The 13,332-nt window shown below is 55.6% G+C and overlaps 16 non-coding genes and 13 pseudogenes across 16 annotated transcripts; all 29 read left to right on the top strand.

The window, feature by feature from the left end:
* The first annotated feature begins 44 nt into the window (after positions 1 to 44).
* On the top strand, positions 45 to 163 carry LOC135600606 (5S ribosomal RNA). The gene has a single exon (XR_010482924.1). It is a non-coding gene; the product is annotated as a 5S ribosomal RNA (ribosomal RNA).
* Positions 164 to 513: 350 nt separating this feature from the next.
* On the top strand, positions 514 to 632 carry LOC135601944 (5S ribosomal RNA; annotated as a pseudogene).
* A 350-nt stretch (positions 633 to 982) lies between these two features.
* Positions 983 to 1,101, top strand: LOC135601166 (5S ribosomal RNA). The gene has a single exon (XR_010483468.1). It is a non-coding gene; the product is annotated as a 5S ribosomal RNA (ribosomal RNA).
* Positions 1,102 to 1,451: 350 nt separating this feature from the next.
* LOC135600499 (5S ribosomal RNA) lies at positions 1,452 to 1,570 on the top strand. The gene has a single exon (XR_010482820.1). It is a non-coding gene; the product is annotated as a 5S ribosomal RNA (ribosomal RNA).
* Positions 1,571 to 1,920: 350 nt separating this feature from the next.
* LOC135600636 (5S ribosomal RNA) lies at positions 1,921 to 2,039 on the top strand. Its single transcript, XR_010482955.1, has one exon. It is a non-coding gene; the product is annotated as a 5S ribosomal RNA (ribosomal RNA).
* Positions 2,040 to 2,389: 350 nt separating this feature from the next.
* Positions 2,390 to 2,507, top strand: LOC135600449 (5S ribosomal RNA). Its single transcript, XR_010482770.1, has one exon. It is a non-coding gene; the product is annotated as a 5S ribosomal RNA (ribosomal RNA).
* A 351-nt stretch (positions 2,508 to 2,858) lies between these two features.
* LOC135601945 (5S ribosomal RNA) lies at positions 2,859 to 2,977 on the top strand (annotated as a pseudogene).
* A 350-nt stretch (positions 2,978 to 3,327) lies between these two features.
* LOC135601167 (5S ribosomal RNA) lies at positions 3,328 to 3,446 on the top strand. Its single transcript, XR_010483469.1, has one exon. It is a non-coding gene; the product is annotated as a 5S ribosomal RNA (ribosomal RNA).
* A 350-nt stretch (positions 3,447 to 3,796) lies between these two features.
* On the top strand, positions 3,797 to 3,915 carry LOC135601400 (5S ribosomal RNA). The gene has a single exon (XR_010483694.1). It is a non-coding gene; the product is annotated as a 5S ribosomal RNA (ribosomal RNA).
* A 350-nt stretch (positions 3,916 to 4,265) lies between these two features.
* On the top strand, positions 4,266 to 4,383 carry LOC135602006 (5S ribosomal RNA; annotated as a pseudogene).
* A 351-nt stretch (positions 4,384 to 4,734) lies between these two features.
* Positions 4,735 to 4,853, top strand: LOC135602075 (5S ribosomal RNA; annotated as a pseudogene).
* A 350-nt stretch (positions 4,854 to 5,203) lies between these two features.
* Positions 5,204 to 5,322, top strand: LOC135600263 (5S ribosomal RNA). Its single transcript, XR_010482589.1, has one exon. It is a non-coding gene; the product is annotated as a 5S ribosomal RNA (ribosomal RNA).
* Positions 5,323 to 5,672: 350 nt separating this feature from the next.
* LOC135602045 (5S ribosomal RNA) lies at positions 5,673 to 5,790 on the top strand (annotated as a pseudogene).
* A 349-nt stretch (positions 5,791 to 6,139) lies between these two features.
* On the top strand, positions 6,140 to 6,258 carry LOC135600028 (5S ribosomal RNA). Its single transcript, XR_010482362.1, has one exon. It is a non-coding gene; the product is annotated as a 5S ribosomal RNA (ribosomal RNA).
* A 350-nt stretch (positions 6,259 to 6,608) lies between these two features.
* On the top strand, positions 6,609 to 6,727 carry LOC135602710 (5S ribosomal RNA; annotated as a pseudogene).
* A 350-nt stretch (positions 6,728 to 7,077) lies between these two features.
* LOC135602472 (5S ribosomal RNA) lies at positions 7,078 to 7,195 on the top strand (annotated as a pseudogene).
* A 350-nt stretch (positions 7,196 to 7,545) lies between these two features.
* LOC135599643 (5S ribosomal RNA) lies at positions 7,546 to 7,664 on the top strand. Its single transcript, XR_010481990.1, has one exon. It is a non-coding gene; the product is annotated as a 5S ribosomal RNA (ribosomal RNA).
* Positions 7,665 to 8,014: 350 nt separating this feature from the next.
* Positions 8,015 to 8,132, top strand: LOC135601385 (5S ribosomal RNA). The gene has a single exon (XR_010483680.1). It is a non-coding gene; the product is annotated as a 5S ribosomal RNA (ribosomal RNA).
* A 350-nt stretch (positions 8,133 to 8,482) lies between these two features.
* Positions 8,483 to 8,601, top strand: LOC135599556 (5S ribosomal RNA). Its single transcript, XR_010481910.1, has one exon. It is a non-coding gene; the product is annotated as a 5S ribosomal RNA (ribosomal RNA).
* A 350-nt stretch (positions 8,602 to 8,951) lies between these two features.
* LOC135602250 (5S ribosomal RNA) lies at positions 8,952 to 9,069 on the top strand (annotated as a pseudogene).
* A 350-nt stretch (positions 9,070 to 9,419) lies between these two features.
* LOC135602676 (5S ribosomal RNA) lies at positions 9,420 to 9,537 on the top strand (annotated as a pseudogene).
* A 350-nt stretch (positions 9,538 to 9,887) lies between these two features.
* LOC135603022 (5S ribosomal RNA) lies at positions 9,888 to 10,005 on the top strand (annotated as a pseudogene).
* A 350-nt stretch (positions 10,006 to 10,355) lies between these two features.
* On the top strand, positions 10,356 to 10,473 carry LOC135600450 (5S ribosomal RNA). The gene has a single exon (XR_010482771.1). It is a non-coding gene; the product is annotated as a 5S ribosomal RNA (ribosomal RNA).
* Positions 10,474 to 10,823: 350 nt separating this feature from the next.
* On the top strand, positions 10,824 to 10,941 carry LOC135602007 (5S ribosomal RNA; annotated as a pseudogene).
* A 351-nt stretch (positions 10,942 to 11,292) lies between these two features.
* Positions 11,293 to 11,411, top strand: LOC135600605 (5S ribosomal RNA). The gene has a single exon (XR_010482923.1). It is a non-coding gene; the product is annotated as a 5S ribosomal RNA (ribosomal RNA).
* Positions 11,412 to 11,761: 350 nt separating this feature from the next.
* Positions 11,762 to 11,880, top strand: LOC135600264 (5S ribosomal RNA). Its single transcript, XR_010482590.1, has one exon. It is a non-coding gene; the product is annotated as a 5S ribosomal RNA (ribosomal RNA).
* A 350-nt stretch (positions 11,881 to 12,230) lies between these two features.
* Positions 12,231 to 12,348, top strand: LOC135602047 (5S ribosomal RNA; annotated as a pseudogene).
* Positions 12,349 to 12,697: 349 nt separating this feature from the next.
* Positions 12,698 to 12,816, top strand: LOC135600029 (5S ribosomal RNA). The gene has a single exon (XR_010482363.1). It is a non-coding gene; the product is annotated as a 5S ribosomal RNA (ribosomal RNA).
* A 350-nt stretch (positions 12,817 to 13,166) lies between these two features.
* On the top strand, positions 13,167 to 13,285 carry LOC135604109 (5S ribosomal RNA; annotated as a pseudogene).
* The last annotated feature ends 47 nt before the right edge of the window (positions 13,286 to 13,332 follow it).

The following is a 13,332-nucleotide window of genomic DNA, read 5'->3' on the forward strand; positions in this document are numbered from 1 at the left end:
CCGACTGCGACGTGCACATAGGCGAGGGACGAAGCACGCGAAACGGGTGCGATAAAGCCAGCACTAAATCCCCGGATCCCATCAAAACTCCGAAGTTAAGCGTGCTTGGGCCAGAGTAGTACTAGGATGGTTGACCCCCTGGGAAGTCCTCGTGTTGCACTCCTTTTTGCATCCCGAGATACGAAACATCTCCCGTAGAGGTCCGAGACGATTGTTTTGGGGCTGGAAATTTCCTGTGACCGCTACGCAGTCAGTATCGAGGGGCTCGGAGAGAGCTTTCCGGATCGGGGTCGCAATAGCGATTCCGAGTTCGTTCTAGAAAGTGCCGATGGTTTCTGCACGCGCTAGCCGTGACCGATACGCAGTCGTCGGGCTAGGGCTCGGAGAGAGCTTGCAATAGGGATTTCGAGACCGTTCGAGAAAGCGCCGACGGTTTCGTGACGGGCAAGAGGCTCCGGACGTTGATGCGCCGACGGCGACGTGCACATAGGCGAGGGACGAAGCACGCGAAACGGGTGCGATAATGCCAGCACTAAATCCCCGGATCCCATCAAAACTCCGAAGTTAAGCGTGCTTGAGCCAGAGTAGTACTAGGATGGGTGACGCCCTGGGAAGTCCTCGTGTTGCACTCCTTTTTGCATCCCGAGATACGAAACATCTCCCGTAGAGCTCCGAGACGATTGTTTTGGGGCTGGAAATTTGCTGTGACCGCTACGCAGTCAGTATCGAGGGGCTCGGAGAGAGCTTTTCGGATCGGAGTCGCAATAGCGATTCCAAGTTCGTTCTAGAAAGTGCCGATGGTTTCTGCACGCGCTTGCCGTGACCGATACGCAGTCGTCGGGCTAGGGCTCGGAGAGAGCTTGCAATAGGGATTTCGAGACCGTTCGAGAAAGCGCCGACGGTTTCGTGACGGGCAAGAGGCTCCGGACGTTGATGCGCCGACTGCGATGTGCACATAGGCGAGGGACGAAGCACACGAAACGGGTGCGATAATGCCAGCACTAAATCCCCGGATCCCATCAAAACTCCGAAGTTTAGCGTGCTTGGGCCAGAGTAGTACTAGGATGGTTGACCCCCTGGGAAGTCCTCGTGTTGCACTCCTTTTTGCATCCCGAGATACGAAACATCTCCCGTAGAGCTCCGAGACGATTGTTTTGGGGCTGAAAATTTGTTGTGACCGCTACGCAGTCAGTATCGAGGGGCTCGGAGAGAGCTTTCCGGATCGGGGTCGCAATAGCGATTCCGAGTTCGTTCTAGAAAGTACCGATGGTTTCTGCACGCGCTAGCCGTGACCGATACGTAGTCGTCGGGCTAGGGCTCGGAGAGAGCTTGCAATAGGGATTTCGAGACCGTTCGAGAAAGCGCCGACGGTTTCGTGACGGGCAAGAGGCTCCGGACGTTGATGCGCCGACTGCGACGTGCACATAGGCGAGGGACGAAGCACGCGAAACGGGTGCGATAATGCCAGCACTAAATCCCCGGATCCCATCAAAACTCCGAAGTTAAGCGTGCTTGGGCCAGAGTAGTACTAGGATGGTTGACCCCCAGGGAAGTCCTCGTGTTGCACTCCTTTTTGCATCCCGAGATACGAAACATCTCCCGTAGAGCTCCGAGACGATTGTTTTGGGGCTGGAAATTTGCTGTGACCGCTACGCAGTCAGTATCGAGGGGCTCGGAGAGAGCTATCCGGATCGGGGTCGCAATAGCGATTCCGAGTTCGTTCTAGAAAGTGCCGATGGTTTCTGCACGCGCTTGCCGTGACCGATACGCAGTCGTCGGGCTAGGGCTCGGAGAGAGCTTGCAATAAGGATTTCGAGACCGTTCGAGAAAGCGCCGACGGTTTCGTGACGGGCAAGAGGCTCCGGACGTTGATGCGCCGACTGCGACGTGCACATAGGCGAGGGACGAAGCACGCGAAACGGGTGCGATAATGCCAGCACTAAATCCCCGGATCCCATCAAAACTCCGAAGTTAAGCGTGCTTGGGCCAGAGTAGTACTAGGATGGGTGAACCCCTGGGAAGTCCTCGTGTTGCACTCCTTTTTGCATCCCGAGATACGAAACAACTCCCGTAGAGCTCCGAGACGATTGTTTTGGGGCTGGAAATTTGCTGTGACCGCTACGCAGTCAGTATCGAGGGGCTCGGAGAGAGCTTTCCGGATTGGGGTCGCAATTGCGATTCCGAGTTCGTTCTAGATAGTGCCGATGGTTTGTGCACGTGCTTGCCGTGACCGATACGCAGTAGTCGGGCTAGGGCTCGGAGAGAGCTTGCAATAGGGATTTCGAGACCGTTCGAGAAAGCGCCGACGGTTTCGTGACGGGCAAGAGGCTCCGGATGTTGATGCGCCGACTGCGACGTGCACATAGGCGAGGGACGAAGCACACGAAACGGGTGCGATAATGCCAGCACTAAATCCCCGGATCCCATCAAAACTCCGAAGTTAAGCGTGCTTGGGCCAGAGTAGTACTAGGATGGGTGACCCCTGGGAAGTCCTCGTGTTGCACTCCTTTTTGCATCCCGAGATACGAAACATCTCCCGTAGTGCTCCGAGACGATTGTTTTGGGGCTGGAAATTTGCTGTGACTGCTACGCAGTCAGTATCGAGGGGCTAGGAAGAGAGCTTTCCGGATTGGGGTCGCAATAGCGATTCCGAGTTCGTTCTAGAAAGTGCCGATGGTTTCTGCACGCGCTTGCCGTGATCGATACGCAATCGTCGGGCTAGGGCTCGGAGAGAGCTTGCAATAGGGATTTCGAGACCGTTGGAGAAAGCGCCGACGGTTTCGTGACGGGCAAGAGGCTCCGGACGTTGATGCGCCGACGGCGACGTGCACATAGGCGAGGGACGAAGCACGCGAAACGGGTGCGATAATGCCAGCACTAAATCCCCGGATCCCATCAAAACTCCGAAGTTAAGCGTGCTTGAGCCAGAGTAGTACTAGGATGGGTGACGCCCTGGGAAGTCCTCGTGTTGCACTCCTTTTTGCATCCCGAGATACGAAACATCTCCCGTAGAGCTCCGAGACGATTGTTTTGGGGCTGGAAATTTGCTGTGACCGCTACGCAGTCAGTATCGAGGGGCTCGGAGAGAGCTTTTCGGATCGGAGTCGCAATAGCGATTCCAAGTTCGTTCTAGAAAGTGCCGATGGTTTCTGCACGCGCTTGCCGTGACCGATACGCAGTCGTCGGGCTAGGGCTCGGAGAGAGCTTGCAATAGGGATTTCGAGATCGTTCGAGAAAGCGCCGACGGTTTCGTGACGGGCAAGAGGCTCCGGACGTTGATGCGCCGACTGCGATGTGCACATAGGCGAGGGACGAAGCACACGAAACGGGTGCGATAATGCCAGCACTAAATCCCCGGATCCCATCAAAACTCCGAAGTTTAGCGTGCTTGGGCCAGAGTAGTACTAGGATGGTTGACCCCCTGGGAAGTCCTCGTGTTGCACTCCTTTTTGCATCCCGAGATACGAAACATCTCCCGTAGAGCTCCGAGACGATTGTTTTGCGGCTGAAAATTTGTTGTGACCGCTACGCAGTCAGTATCGAGGGGCTCGGAGAGAGCTTTCCGGATCGGGGTCGCAATAGCGATTCCGAGTTCGTTCTAGAAAGTACCGATGGTTTCTGCACGCGCTAGCCGTGACCGATACGTAGTCGTCGGGCTAGGGCTCGGAGAGAGCTTGCAATAGGGATTTCGAGACCGTTCGAGAAAGCGCCGACGGTTTCGTGACGGGCAAGAGGCTCCGGACGTTGATGCGCCGACTGCGACGTGCACATAGGCGAGGGACGAAGCACGCGAAACGGGTGCGATAATGCCAGCACTAAATCCCCGGATCCCATCAAAACTCCGAAGTTAAGCGTGCTTGGGCCAGAGTAGTACTAGGATGGTTGAACCCCTGGGAAGTCCTCGTGTTGCACTCCTTTTTGCATCCCGAGATACGAAACAACTCCCGTAGAGCTCCGAGACGATTGTTTTGGGGCTGGAAATTTGCTGTGACCGCTACGCAGTCAGTATCGAGGGGCTCGGAGAGAGCTTTCCGGATTGGGGTCGCAATTGCGATTCCGAGTTCGTTCTAGATAGTGCCGATGGTTTCTGCACGTGCTTGCCGTGACCGATACGCAGTCGTCGGGCTAGGGCTCGGAGAGAGCTTGCAATAGGGATTTCGAGACCGTTAGAGAAAGCGCCGACGGTTTCGTGACCGGCAAGAGGCTCCGGACGTTGATACGTCGACTGCGACGTGCACATAGGCGAGGGACGAAGCACGCGAAACGGGTGCGATAATGCCAGCACTAAATCCCCGGATCCCAGCAAAACTCCGAAGTTAAGCGTGCTTGGGCCAGAGTAGTACTATGATGGGTGACCCCTGGGAAATCCTCGTGTTGCACTCCTTTTTGCATCCCGAGATACGAAACATCTCCCGTAGAGCTCCGAGACGATTGTTTTGGGGTTGGAAATTTGCTGTGACCGCTACGCAGTCAGTATCGAGGGGCTAGGAAGAGAGCTTTCCGGATTGGGGTCGCAATAGCGATTCCGAGTTCGTTCTAGAAAGTGCCGATGGTTTCTGCACGCGCTTGCCGTGATCGATACGCAATCGTCGGGCTAGGGCTCGGAGAGAGCTTGCAATAGGGATTTCGAGACCGTTGGAGAAAGCGCCGACGGTTTCGTGACGGGCAAGAGGCTCCGGACGTTGATGCACCGACTGCGACGTGCACATAGGCGAGGGACAAAGCACGCGAAACGGGTGCGATAATGCCACCACTAAATCCCCGGATCCCATCAAAACTCCGAAGTTAAGCGTGCTTGGGCCAGAGTAGTACTAGGATGGGTGACCCCCTGGGAAGTCATCGTGTTGCACTCCTTTTTGCATCACGAGATACGAAACAACTCCCGTAGAGCTCCGAGACGATTGTTTTGGGGCTGAAAATTTGCTATGACCGCTACGCAGTCAGTATCGAGGGGCTCGGAGAGAGCTTTCCGGATTGGGGTCGCAATTGCGATTCCGAGTTCGTTCTAGATAGTGCCGATGGTTTCTGCACGTGTTTGCCGTGACCGATACGCAGTCGTCGGGCTAGGGCTCGGAGAGAGCTTGCAATAGGGATTTCGAGACCGTTCGAGAAAGCGCCGACGGTTTCGTGACGGGCGAGAGGCTCTGGACGTTGATGCGCCGACTGAGACGTGCACATAGGCGAGGGACGAAGCACGCGAAACGGGTGCGATAATGCCAGCACTAAATCCTCGGATCCCATCAAAACTCCGAAGTTAAGCGTGCTTGGGCCAGAGTAGTACTAGGATGGGTGACCCCTTGGGAAGTCCTCGTGTTGCACTCCTTTTTGCATCCCGAGATACGAAACATCTCCCGTAGAGCTCCGAGACGATTGTTTTGGGGATGGAAATTTGCTGTGACCGCTACGCTGTCAGTATCGAGGGGCTCGGAGAGAGCTTTCCGGATTGGGGTCGCAATAGCGATTCCGAGTTCGTTCTAGATAGTGCCGATGGTTTCTGCACGCGCTTGCCGTGACCGATACGCAGTCGTCGGGCTATGGCTCGGAGAGAGCTTGCAATAGGGATTTCGAGACCGTTCGAGAAAGCGCCTACGGTTTCGTGACGGGCAAGAGGCTCCGGACGTTGATGCGCCGGCTGCGACGTGCACATAGGCGAGGGACGAAGCACGCGAAACGGGTGCGATAAAGCCAGCACTAAATCCTCGGATCCCATCAAAACTCCGAAGTTAAGCGTGCTTGGGCCAGAGTAGTACTAGGATGGGTGACCCCTGGGAAGTCCTCGTGTTGCACTCCTTTTTGCATCCCGAGATACGAAACATCTCCCGTAGAGCTCCGAGACGATTGTTTTGGGGCTGGAAATTTGTGTGACCGCTACGCAGTCAGTATCGAGGGGCTCGGAGAGAGCTTTCCGGATTGGGGTCGCAATAGCGATTCCGAGTTCGTTCTAGAAAGTGCCGATGGTTTCTGCACGCGCTTGCCGTGACCGATACGCAGTCGTCGGGCTAGGGCTCGGAGAGAGCTTGCAATAGGGATTTCGAGACCGTTCGAGAAAGCGCCGACGGTTTCGTGACGGGCAAGAGGCTCCGGACGTTGATGCGCCGACTGCGACGTGCACATAGGCGAGGGTCGAAGCACGCGAAACGGGTGCGATAATGCCAGCACTAAATCCTCGGATCCCATCAAAACTCCGAAGTTAAGCGTGCTTGGGCCAGAGTAGTACTAGGATGGGTGACCCCCTGGGAAGTCCTCGTGTTGCACTCCTTTTTGCATCCCGAGATACGAAACATCTCCCGTAGAGCTCCGAGATGATTGTTTTGGGGTTGGAAATTTGTTGTGACTGCTACGCAGTCAGTATCGAGGGGCTCGGAGAGAGCTTTCCGGATTGTGGTCGCAATTGCGATTCCGAGTTCGTTCTAGATAGTGCCGATGGTTTCTGCACGTGCTTGCCATGACCGATACGCAGTCGTCGGGCTAGGGCTCGGAGAGAGCTTGCAATAGGGATTTCGAGACCGTTCGAGAAAGCGCCGACGGTTTCGTGACGGGCAAGAGGCTCCGGACGTTGATGCGCCGACTGCGACGTGCACATAGGCGAGGGACGAAGCACGCGAAACGGGTGCGATAATGCCAGCACTAAATGCTCGGATCCCATCAAAACTCCGAAGTTAAGCGTGCTTGGGCCAGAGTCGTACTAGGATGGGTGACCCCCTGGGAAGTCCTAGTGTTACACTCCTTTTTGCATCCCGAGATACGAAACATCTCCCATAGAGCTCCGAGACGATTGTTTTGGGGCTGGAAATTTGCTATGACCGCTACGCAGTCAGTATCGAGGGGCTCGGAGAGAGCTTTCCGGATTGGGGTCGCAATTGCGATTCCGAGTTCGTTCTAGATAGTGCCGATGGTTTCTGCACGTGCTTGCCGTGACCGATACGCAGTCGTCGGGCTCGGGCTCGGAGAGAGCTTGCAATAGGGATTTCGAGACCGTTCGAGAAAGCGCCGACGGTTTCGTGACGGGCAAGAGGCTCCGGACGTTGATGCACCGACTGCGACGTGCACATAGGCGAGGGACGAAGCACGCGAAACGGGTGCGATAATGCCAGCACTAAATCCCCGGATCCCATCAAAACTCCGAAGTTAAGCGTGCTTGGGCCAGAGTAGTACAAGGATGGGTGACGCCTGGGAAGTCCTCGTGTTGCACTCCTTTTTGCATCCCGATATACGAAACATCTCCCGTAGAGCTCCGAGACGATTGTTTTACGGCTGGAAATTTGTTGTGACCGCTATGCAGTCAGTATCGAGGGGCTCGTAGAGAGCTTTCCGGATTGTGGTCGCAATAGCGATTCCGAGTTCGTTCTAGATAGTGCCGATGGTTTATGCAGGCGCTTGCCGTGACCGATACGCAGTCGTCGGGCTAGGGCTCGGAGAGAGCTTGCAATAGGGATTTCGAGACTGTTCGAGAAAGCGCCGACGGTTTCGTGACGGGCAAGAGGCTCCGGACGTTGATGCGCCGGCTGCGACGTGCACATAGGCGAGGGACGAAGCACGCGAAACGGGTGCAATAATGCCAGCACTAAATCCCCGGATCCCATCAAAACTCCGAAGTTAAGCGTGCTTGGGCCAGAGTAGTACTAGGATGGGTGACCCCTTGGGAAGTCCTCGTGTTGCACTCCTTTTTGCATCCCGAGATATGAAACATCTCCCGTAGTGCTCCGAGACGATTGTTTTGGGGCTGGAAATTTGCTGTGACCGCTACGCAGTCAGTATCGAGGGGCTCGGAGAGAGCTTTCCGGATTGGGTTCGCAATAGCGATTCCGAGTTCGTTCTAGATAGTGCCGATGGTTTCTGCAGGCGCTTGCCGTGACCGATACGCAGTCGTCGGGCTAGGGCTCGGAGAGAGCTTGCAATAGGGATTTCGAGACCGTTCGAGAAAGCGTCGACGGTTTCGTGACGGGCAAGAGGCTCCGGACGTTGATGCGCCTACTGCGACGTGCACATAGGCGAGGGACGAAGCACGTGAAACGGGTGCGATAATGCCAGCACTAAATCCCCGGATCCCATCAAAACTCCGAAGTTAAGCGTGCTTGGGCCAGAGTAGTACAAGGATGGGTGACCCCTGGGAAGTCCTCGTGTTGCACTCCTTTTTGCATCCCGAGATACGAAACATCTCCCGTAGAGCTCCGAGACGATTGTTTTGCGGCTGGAAATTTGTTGTGACCGCTATGCAGTCAGTATCGAGGGGCTCGTAGAGAGCTTTCCGGATTGGGGTCGCAATAGCGATTCCGAGTTCGTTCTAGATAGTGCCGATGGTTTATGCAGGCGCTTGCCGTGACCGATACGCAGTCGTCGGGCTAGGGCTCGGAGAGAGCTTGCAATAGGGATTTCGAGACTGTTCGAGAAAGCGCCGAAGGTTTCGTGACGGGCAAGAGGCTCCGGACGTTGATGCGCCGGCTGCGACGTGCACATAGGCGAGGGACGAAGCACGCGAAACGGGTGCGATAATGCCAGCACTAAATCCCCGGATCCCATCAAAACTCCGAAGTTAAGCGTGCTTGGGCCAGAGTAGTACTAGGATGGGTGACCCCTTGGGAAGTCCTCGTGTTGCACTCCTTTTTGCATCCCGAGATACGAAACATCTCCCGTAGAGCTCCGAGACGATTGTTTTGGGGCTGGAAATTTGCTGTGACCGCTACGCAGTCAGTATCGAGGGGCACGGATAGAGCTTTCCGGATTGGGGTCGCAATAGCGATTCCGAGTTCGTTCGAGATAGTGCCGATGGTTTATGCAGGCGCTTGCCGTGACCGATACGCAGTCGTCGGGCTAGGGATCGGATAGAGCTTGCAATAGGGATTTCGAGACCGTTCGAGAAAGCGCCGACGGTTTCGTGACGGGCAAGAGGCTCCGGACGTTGATGCGCCTACTGCGACGTGCACATAGGCGAGGGACGAAGCACGCGAAACGGGTGCGATAATGCCAGCACTAAATCCCCGGATCCCATCAAAACTCCGAAGTTAAGCGTGCTTGGGCCAGAGTAGTACAAGGATGGTTGACCCCTGGGAAGTCCTCGTGTTGCACTCCTTTTTGCATCCCGAGATACGAAACATCTCCCGTAGAGCTCCGAGACGATTGTTTTGGAGCTGGAAATTTGCTGTGACCGCTACGCAGTCAGTATCGAGGTGCTCGGAGAGAGCTTTCCGGATTGGGGTCGCAATAGCGATTCCGAGTTCGTTCTAGAAAGTGCCGATGGTTTCTGCACGCGCTTGCCGTAACCGATATGCAGTCGTCGGGCTAGGGCTCGGAGAGAGCTTGCAATAGGGATTTCGAGACCGTTCGAGAAAGCGCCGACTGTTTCGTGACGGGAAAGAGGCTCCGGACGTTGATGCGCCGTCTGCGACGTGCACATAGGCGAGGGACGAAGCACGCGAAACGGGTGCGATAATGCCAGCACTAAATCCTCGGATCCCATCAAAACTCCGAAGTTAAGCGTGCTTGGGCCAGGGTAGTACTAGGATGGGTGACCCCTGGGAAGTCCTCGTGTTCCACTCCTTTTTGCATCCCGAGATACGAAACATCTCCCGTAGAGCTCCGAGACGATTGTTTTGGAGCTGGAAATTTGCTGTGACCGCTACAATGTCAGTATCGAGGGGCTCGAAGAGAGCTTTCCGGATTGGGGTCGCAATAGCGATTCCGAGTTCGTTCTAGAAAGTGCCGATGGTTTCTGCACGCGCTTGCCGTGACCGATACGCAGTCATCGGGCTAGGGCTCGGAGAGAGCTTGCAATAGGGATTTCGAGACCGTTCGAGAAAGCGCCGACGGTTTCGTGACGGGCAAGAGGCTCCGGACGTTGATGCGCCGACTGCGACGTGCACATAGGCGAGGGACGAAGCACGCGAAACGGGTGCGATAATGCCAGCACTAAATCCCCGGATCCCATCAAAACTCCGAAGTTAAGCGTGCTTGGGCCAGAGTAGTACAAGGATGGGTGAGCCCTGGGAAGTCCTCGTGTTGCACTCCTTTTTGCATCCCGAGATACGAAACATCTCCCGTAGAGCTCCGAGACGATTGTTTTGGGGCTGGAAATTTGCTGTGACCGCTACAATGTCAGTATCGAGGGGCTCGAAGAGAGCTTTCCGGATTGGGGTCGCAATAGCGATTCCGAGTTCGTTCTAGAAAGTGCCGATGGTTTCTGCACGCGCTTGCCGTGACCGATACGCAGTCATCGGGCTAGGGCTCGGAGAGAGCTTGCAATAGGGATTTCGAGACCGTTCGAGAAAGCGCCGACGGTTTCGTGACGGGAAAGAGGCTCCGGACGTTGATGCGCCGTCTGCGACGTGCACATAGGCGAGGGACGAAGCACGCGAAACGGGTGCGATAATGCCAGCACTAAATCCCCGGATCCCATCAAAACTCCGAAGTTAAGCGTGCTTGGGCCAGAGTAGTACTAGGATGGGTGACCCCTGGGAAGTCCTCGTGTTGCACTCCTTTTTGCATCCCGAGATACGAAACATCTCCCGTAGTGCTCCGAGACGATTGTTTTGGGGCTGGAAATTTGCTGTGACTGCTACGCAGTCAGTATCGAGGGGCTCGGAGAGAGCTTTCCGGATTGGGGTCGCAATTGCGATTCCGAGTTCGTTCTAGATAGTGCCGATGGTTTCTGCACGTGCTTGCCATGACCGATACGCAGTCGTCGGGCTAGGGCTCGGAGAGAGCTTGCAATAGGGATTTCGAGACCGTTAGAGAAAGCGCCGACGGTTTCGTGACCGGCAAGAGGCTCCGGACGTTGATACGTCGACTGCGACGTGCACATAGGCGAGGGACGAAGCACGCGAAACGGGTGCGATAATGCCAGCACTAAATCCCCGGATCCCAGCAAAACTCCGAAGTTAAGCGTGCTTGGGCCAGAGTAGTACTATGATGGGTGACCCCTGGGAAATCCTCGTGTTGCACTCCTTTTTGCATCCCGAGATACGAAACATCTCCCGTAGAGCTCCGAGACGATTGTTTTGGGGTTGGAAATTTGCTGTGACCGCTACGCAGTCAGTATCGAGGGGCTAGGAAGAGAGCTTTCCGGATTGGGGTCGCAATAGCGATTCCGAGTTCGTTCTAGAAAGTGCCGATGGTTTCTGCACGCGCTTGCCGTGACCGATACGCAATCGTCGGGCTAGGGCTCGGAGAGAGCTTGCAATAGGGATTTCGAGACCGTTCGAGAAAGCGCCGACGGTTTCGTGACGGGCAAGAGGCTCCGGACGTTGATGCACCGACTGCGACGTGCACATAGGCGAGGGACAAAGCACGCGAAACGGGTGCGATAATGCCACCACTAAATCCCCGGATCCCATCAAAACTCCGAAGTTAAGCGTGCTTGGGCCAGAGTAGTACTAGGATGGGTGACCCCCTGGGAAGTCCTCGTGTTGCACTCCTTTTTGCATCACGAGATACGAAACAACTCCCGTAGAGCTCCGAGACGATTGTTTTGGGGCTGAAAATTTGCTATGACCGCTACGCAGTCAGTATCGAGGGGCTCGGAGAGAGCTTTCCGGATTGGGGTCGCAATTGCGATTCCGAGTTCGTTCTAGATAGTGCCTATGGTTTCTGCACGTGCTTGCCGTGACCGATACGCAGTCGTCGGGCTAGGGCTCGGAGAGAGCTTGCAATAGGGATTTCGAGACCGTTCGAGAAAGCGCCGACGGTTTCGTGACGGGCGAGAGGCTCTGGACGTTGATGCGCCGACTGAGACGTGCACATAGGCGAGGGACGAAGCACGCGAAACGGGTGCGATAATGCCAGCACTAAATCCTCGGATCCCATCAAAACTCCGAAGTTAAGCGTGCTTGGGCCAGAGTAGTACTAGGATGGGTGACCCCTTGGGAAGTCCTCGTGTTGCACTCCTTTTTGCATCCCGAGATACGAAACATCTCCCGTAGAGCTCCGAGACGATTGTTTTGGGGATGGAAATTTGCTGTGACCGCTACGCTGTCAGTATCGAGGGGCTCGGAGAGAGCTTTCCGGATTGGGGTCGCAATAGCGATTCCGAGTTCGTTCTAGATAGTGCCGATGGTTTCTGCACGCGCTTGCCGTGACCGATACGCAGTCGTCGGGCTATGGCTCGGAGAGAGCTTGCAATAGGGATTTCGAGACCGTTCGAGAAAGCGCCTACGGTTTCGTGACGGGCAAGAGGCTCCGGACGTTGATGCGCCGGCTGCGACGTGCACATAGGCGAGGGACGAAGCACGCGAAACGGGTGCGATAAAGCCAGCACTAAATCCTCGGATCCCATCAAAACTCCGAAGTTAAGCGTGCTTGGGCCAGAGTAGTACTAGGATGGGTGACCCCTGGGAAGTCCTCGTGTTGCACTCCTTTTTGCATCCCGAGATACGAAACATCTCCCGTAGAGCTCCGAGACGATTGTTTTGGGGCTGGAAATTTGTGTGACCGCTACGCAGTCAGTATCTAGGGGCTCGGAGAGAGCTTTCCGGATTGGGGTCGCAATAGCGATTCCGAGTTCGTTCTAGAAAGTGCCGATGGTTTCTGCACGCGCTTGCCGTGACCGATACGCAGTCGTCGGGCTAGGGCTCGGAGAGAGCTTGCAATAGGGATTTCGAGACCGTTCGAGAAAGCGCCGACGGTTTCGTGACGGGCAAGAGGCTCCGGACGTTGATGCGCCGACTGCGACGTGCACATAGGCGAGGGTCGAAGCACGCGAAACGGGTGCGATAATGCCAGCACTAAATCCTCGGATCCCATCAAAACTCCGAAGTTAAGCGTGCTTGGGCCAGAGTAGTACTAGGATGGGTGACCCCCTGGGAAGTCCTCGTGTTGCACTCCTTTTTGCATCCCGAGATACGAAACATCTCCCGTAGAGCTCCGAGATGATTGTTTTGAGGTTGGAAATTTGTTGTGACTGCTACGCAGTCAGTATCGAGGGGCTCGGAGAGAGCTTTCCGGATTGTGGTCGCAATTGCGATTCCGAGTTCGTTCTAGATAGTGCCGATGGTTTCTGCACGTGCTTGCCATGACCGATACGCAGTCGTCGGGCTAGGGCTCGGAGAGAGCTTGCAATAGGGATTTCGAGACCGTTCGAGAAAGCGCCGACGGTTTCGTGACGGGCAAGAGGCTCCGGACGTTGATGCGCCGACTGCGACGTGCACATAGGCGAGGGACGAAGCACGCGAAACGGGTGCGATAATGCCAGCACTAAATGCTCGGATCCCATCAAAACTCCGAAGTTAAGCGTGCTTGTGCCAGAGTCGTACTAGGATGGGTGACCCCTTGGGAAGTCCTAGTGTTACACTCCTTTTTGCATCCCGAGATACGAAACATCTCCCATAGAGCTCCGAGACG

The sequence above is a fragment of the Musa acuminata genome, chromosome BXJ2-1 (assembly GCF_036884655.1).
Source record: "Musa acuminata AAA Group cultivar baxijiao chromosome BXJ2-1, Cavendish_Baxijiao_AAA, whole genome shotgun sequence".
Lineage (NCBI taxonomy): Eukaryota > Viridiplantae > Streptophyta > Magnoliopsida > Zingiberales > Musaceae > Musa > Musa acuminata.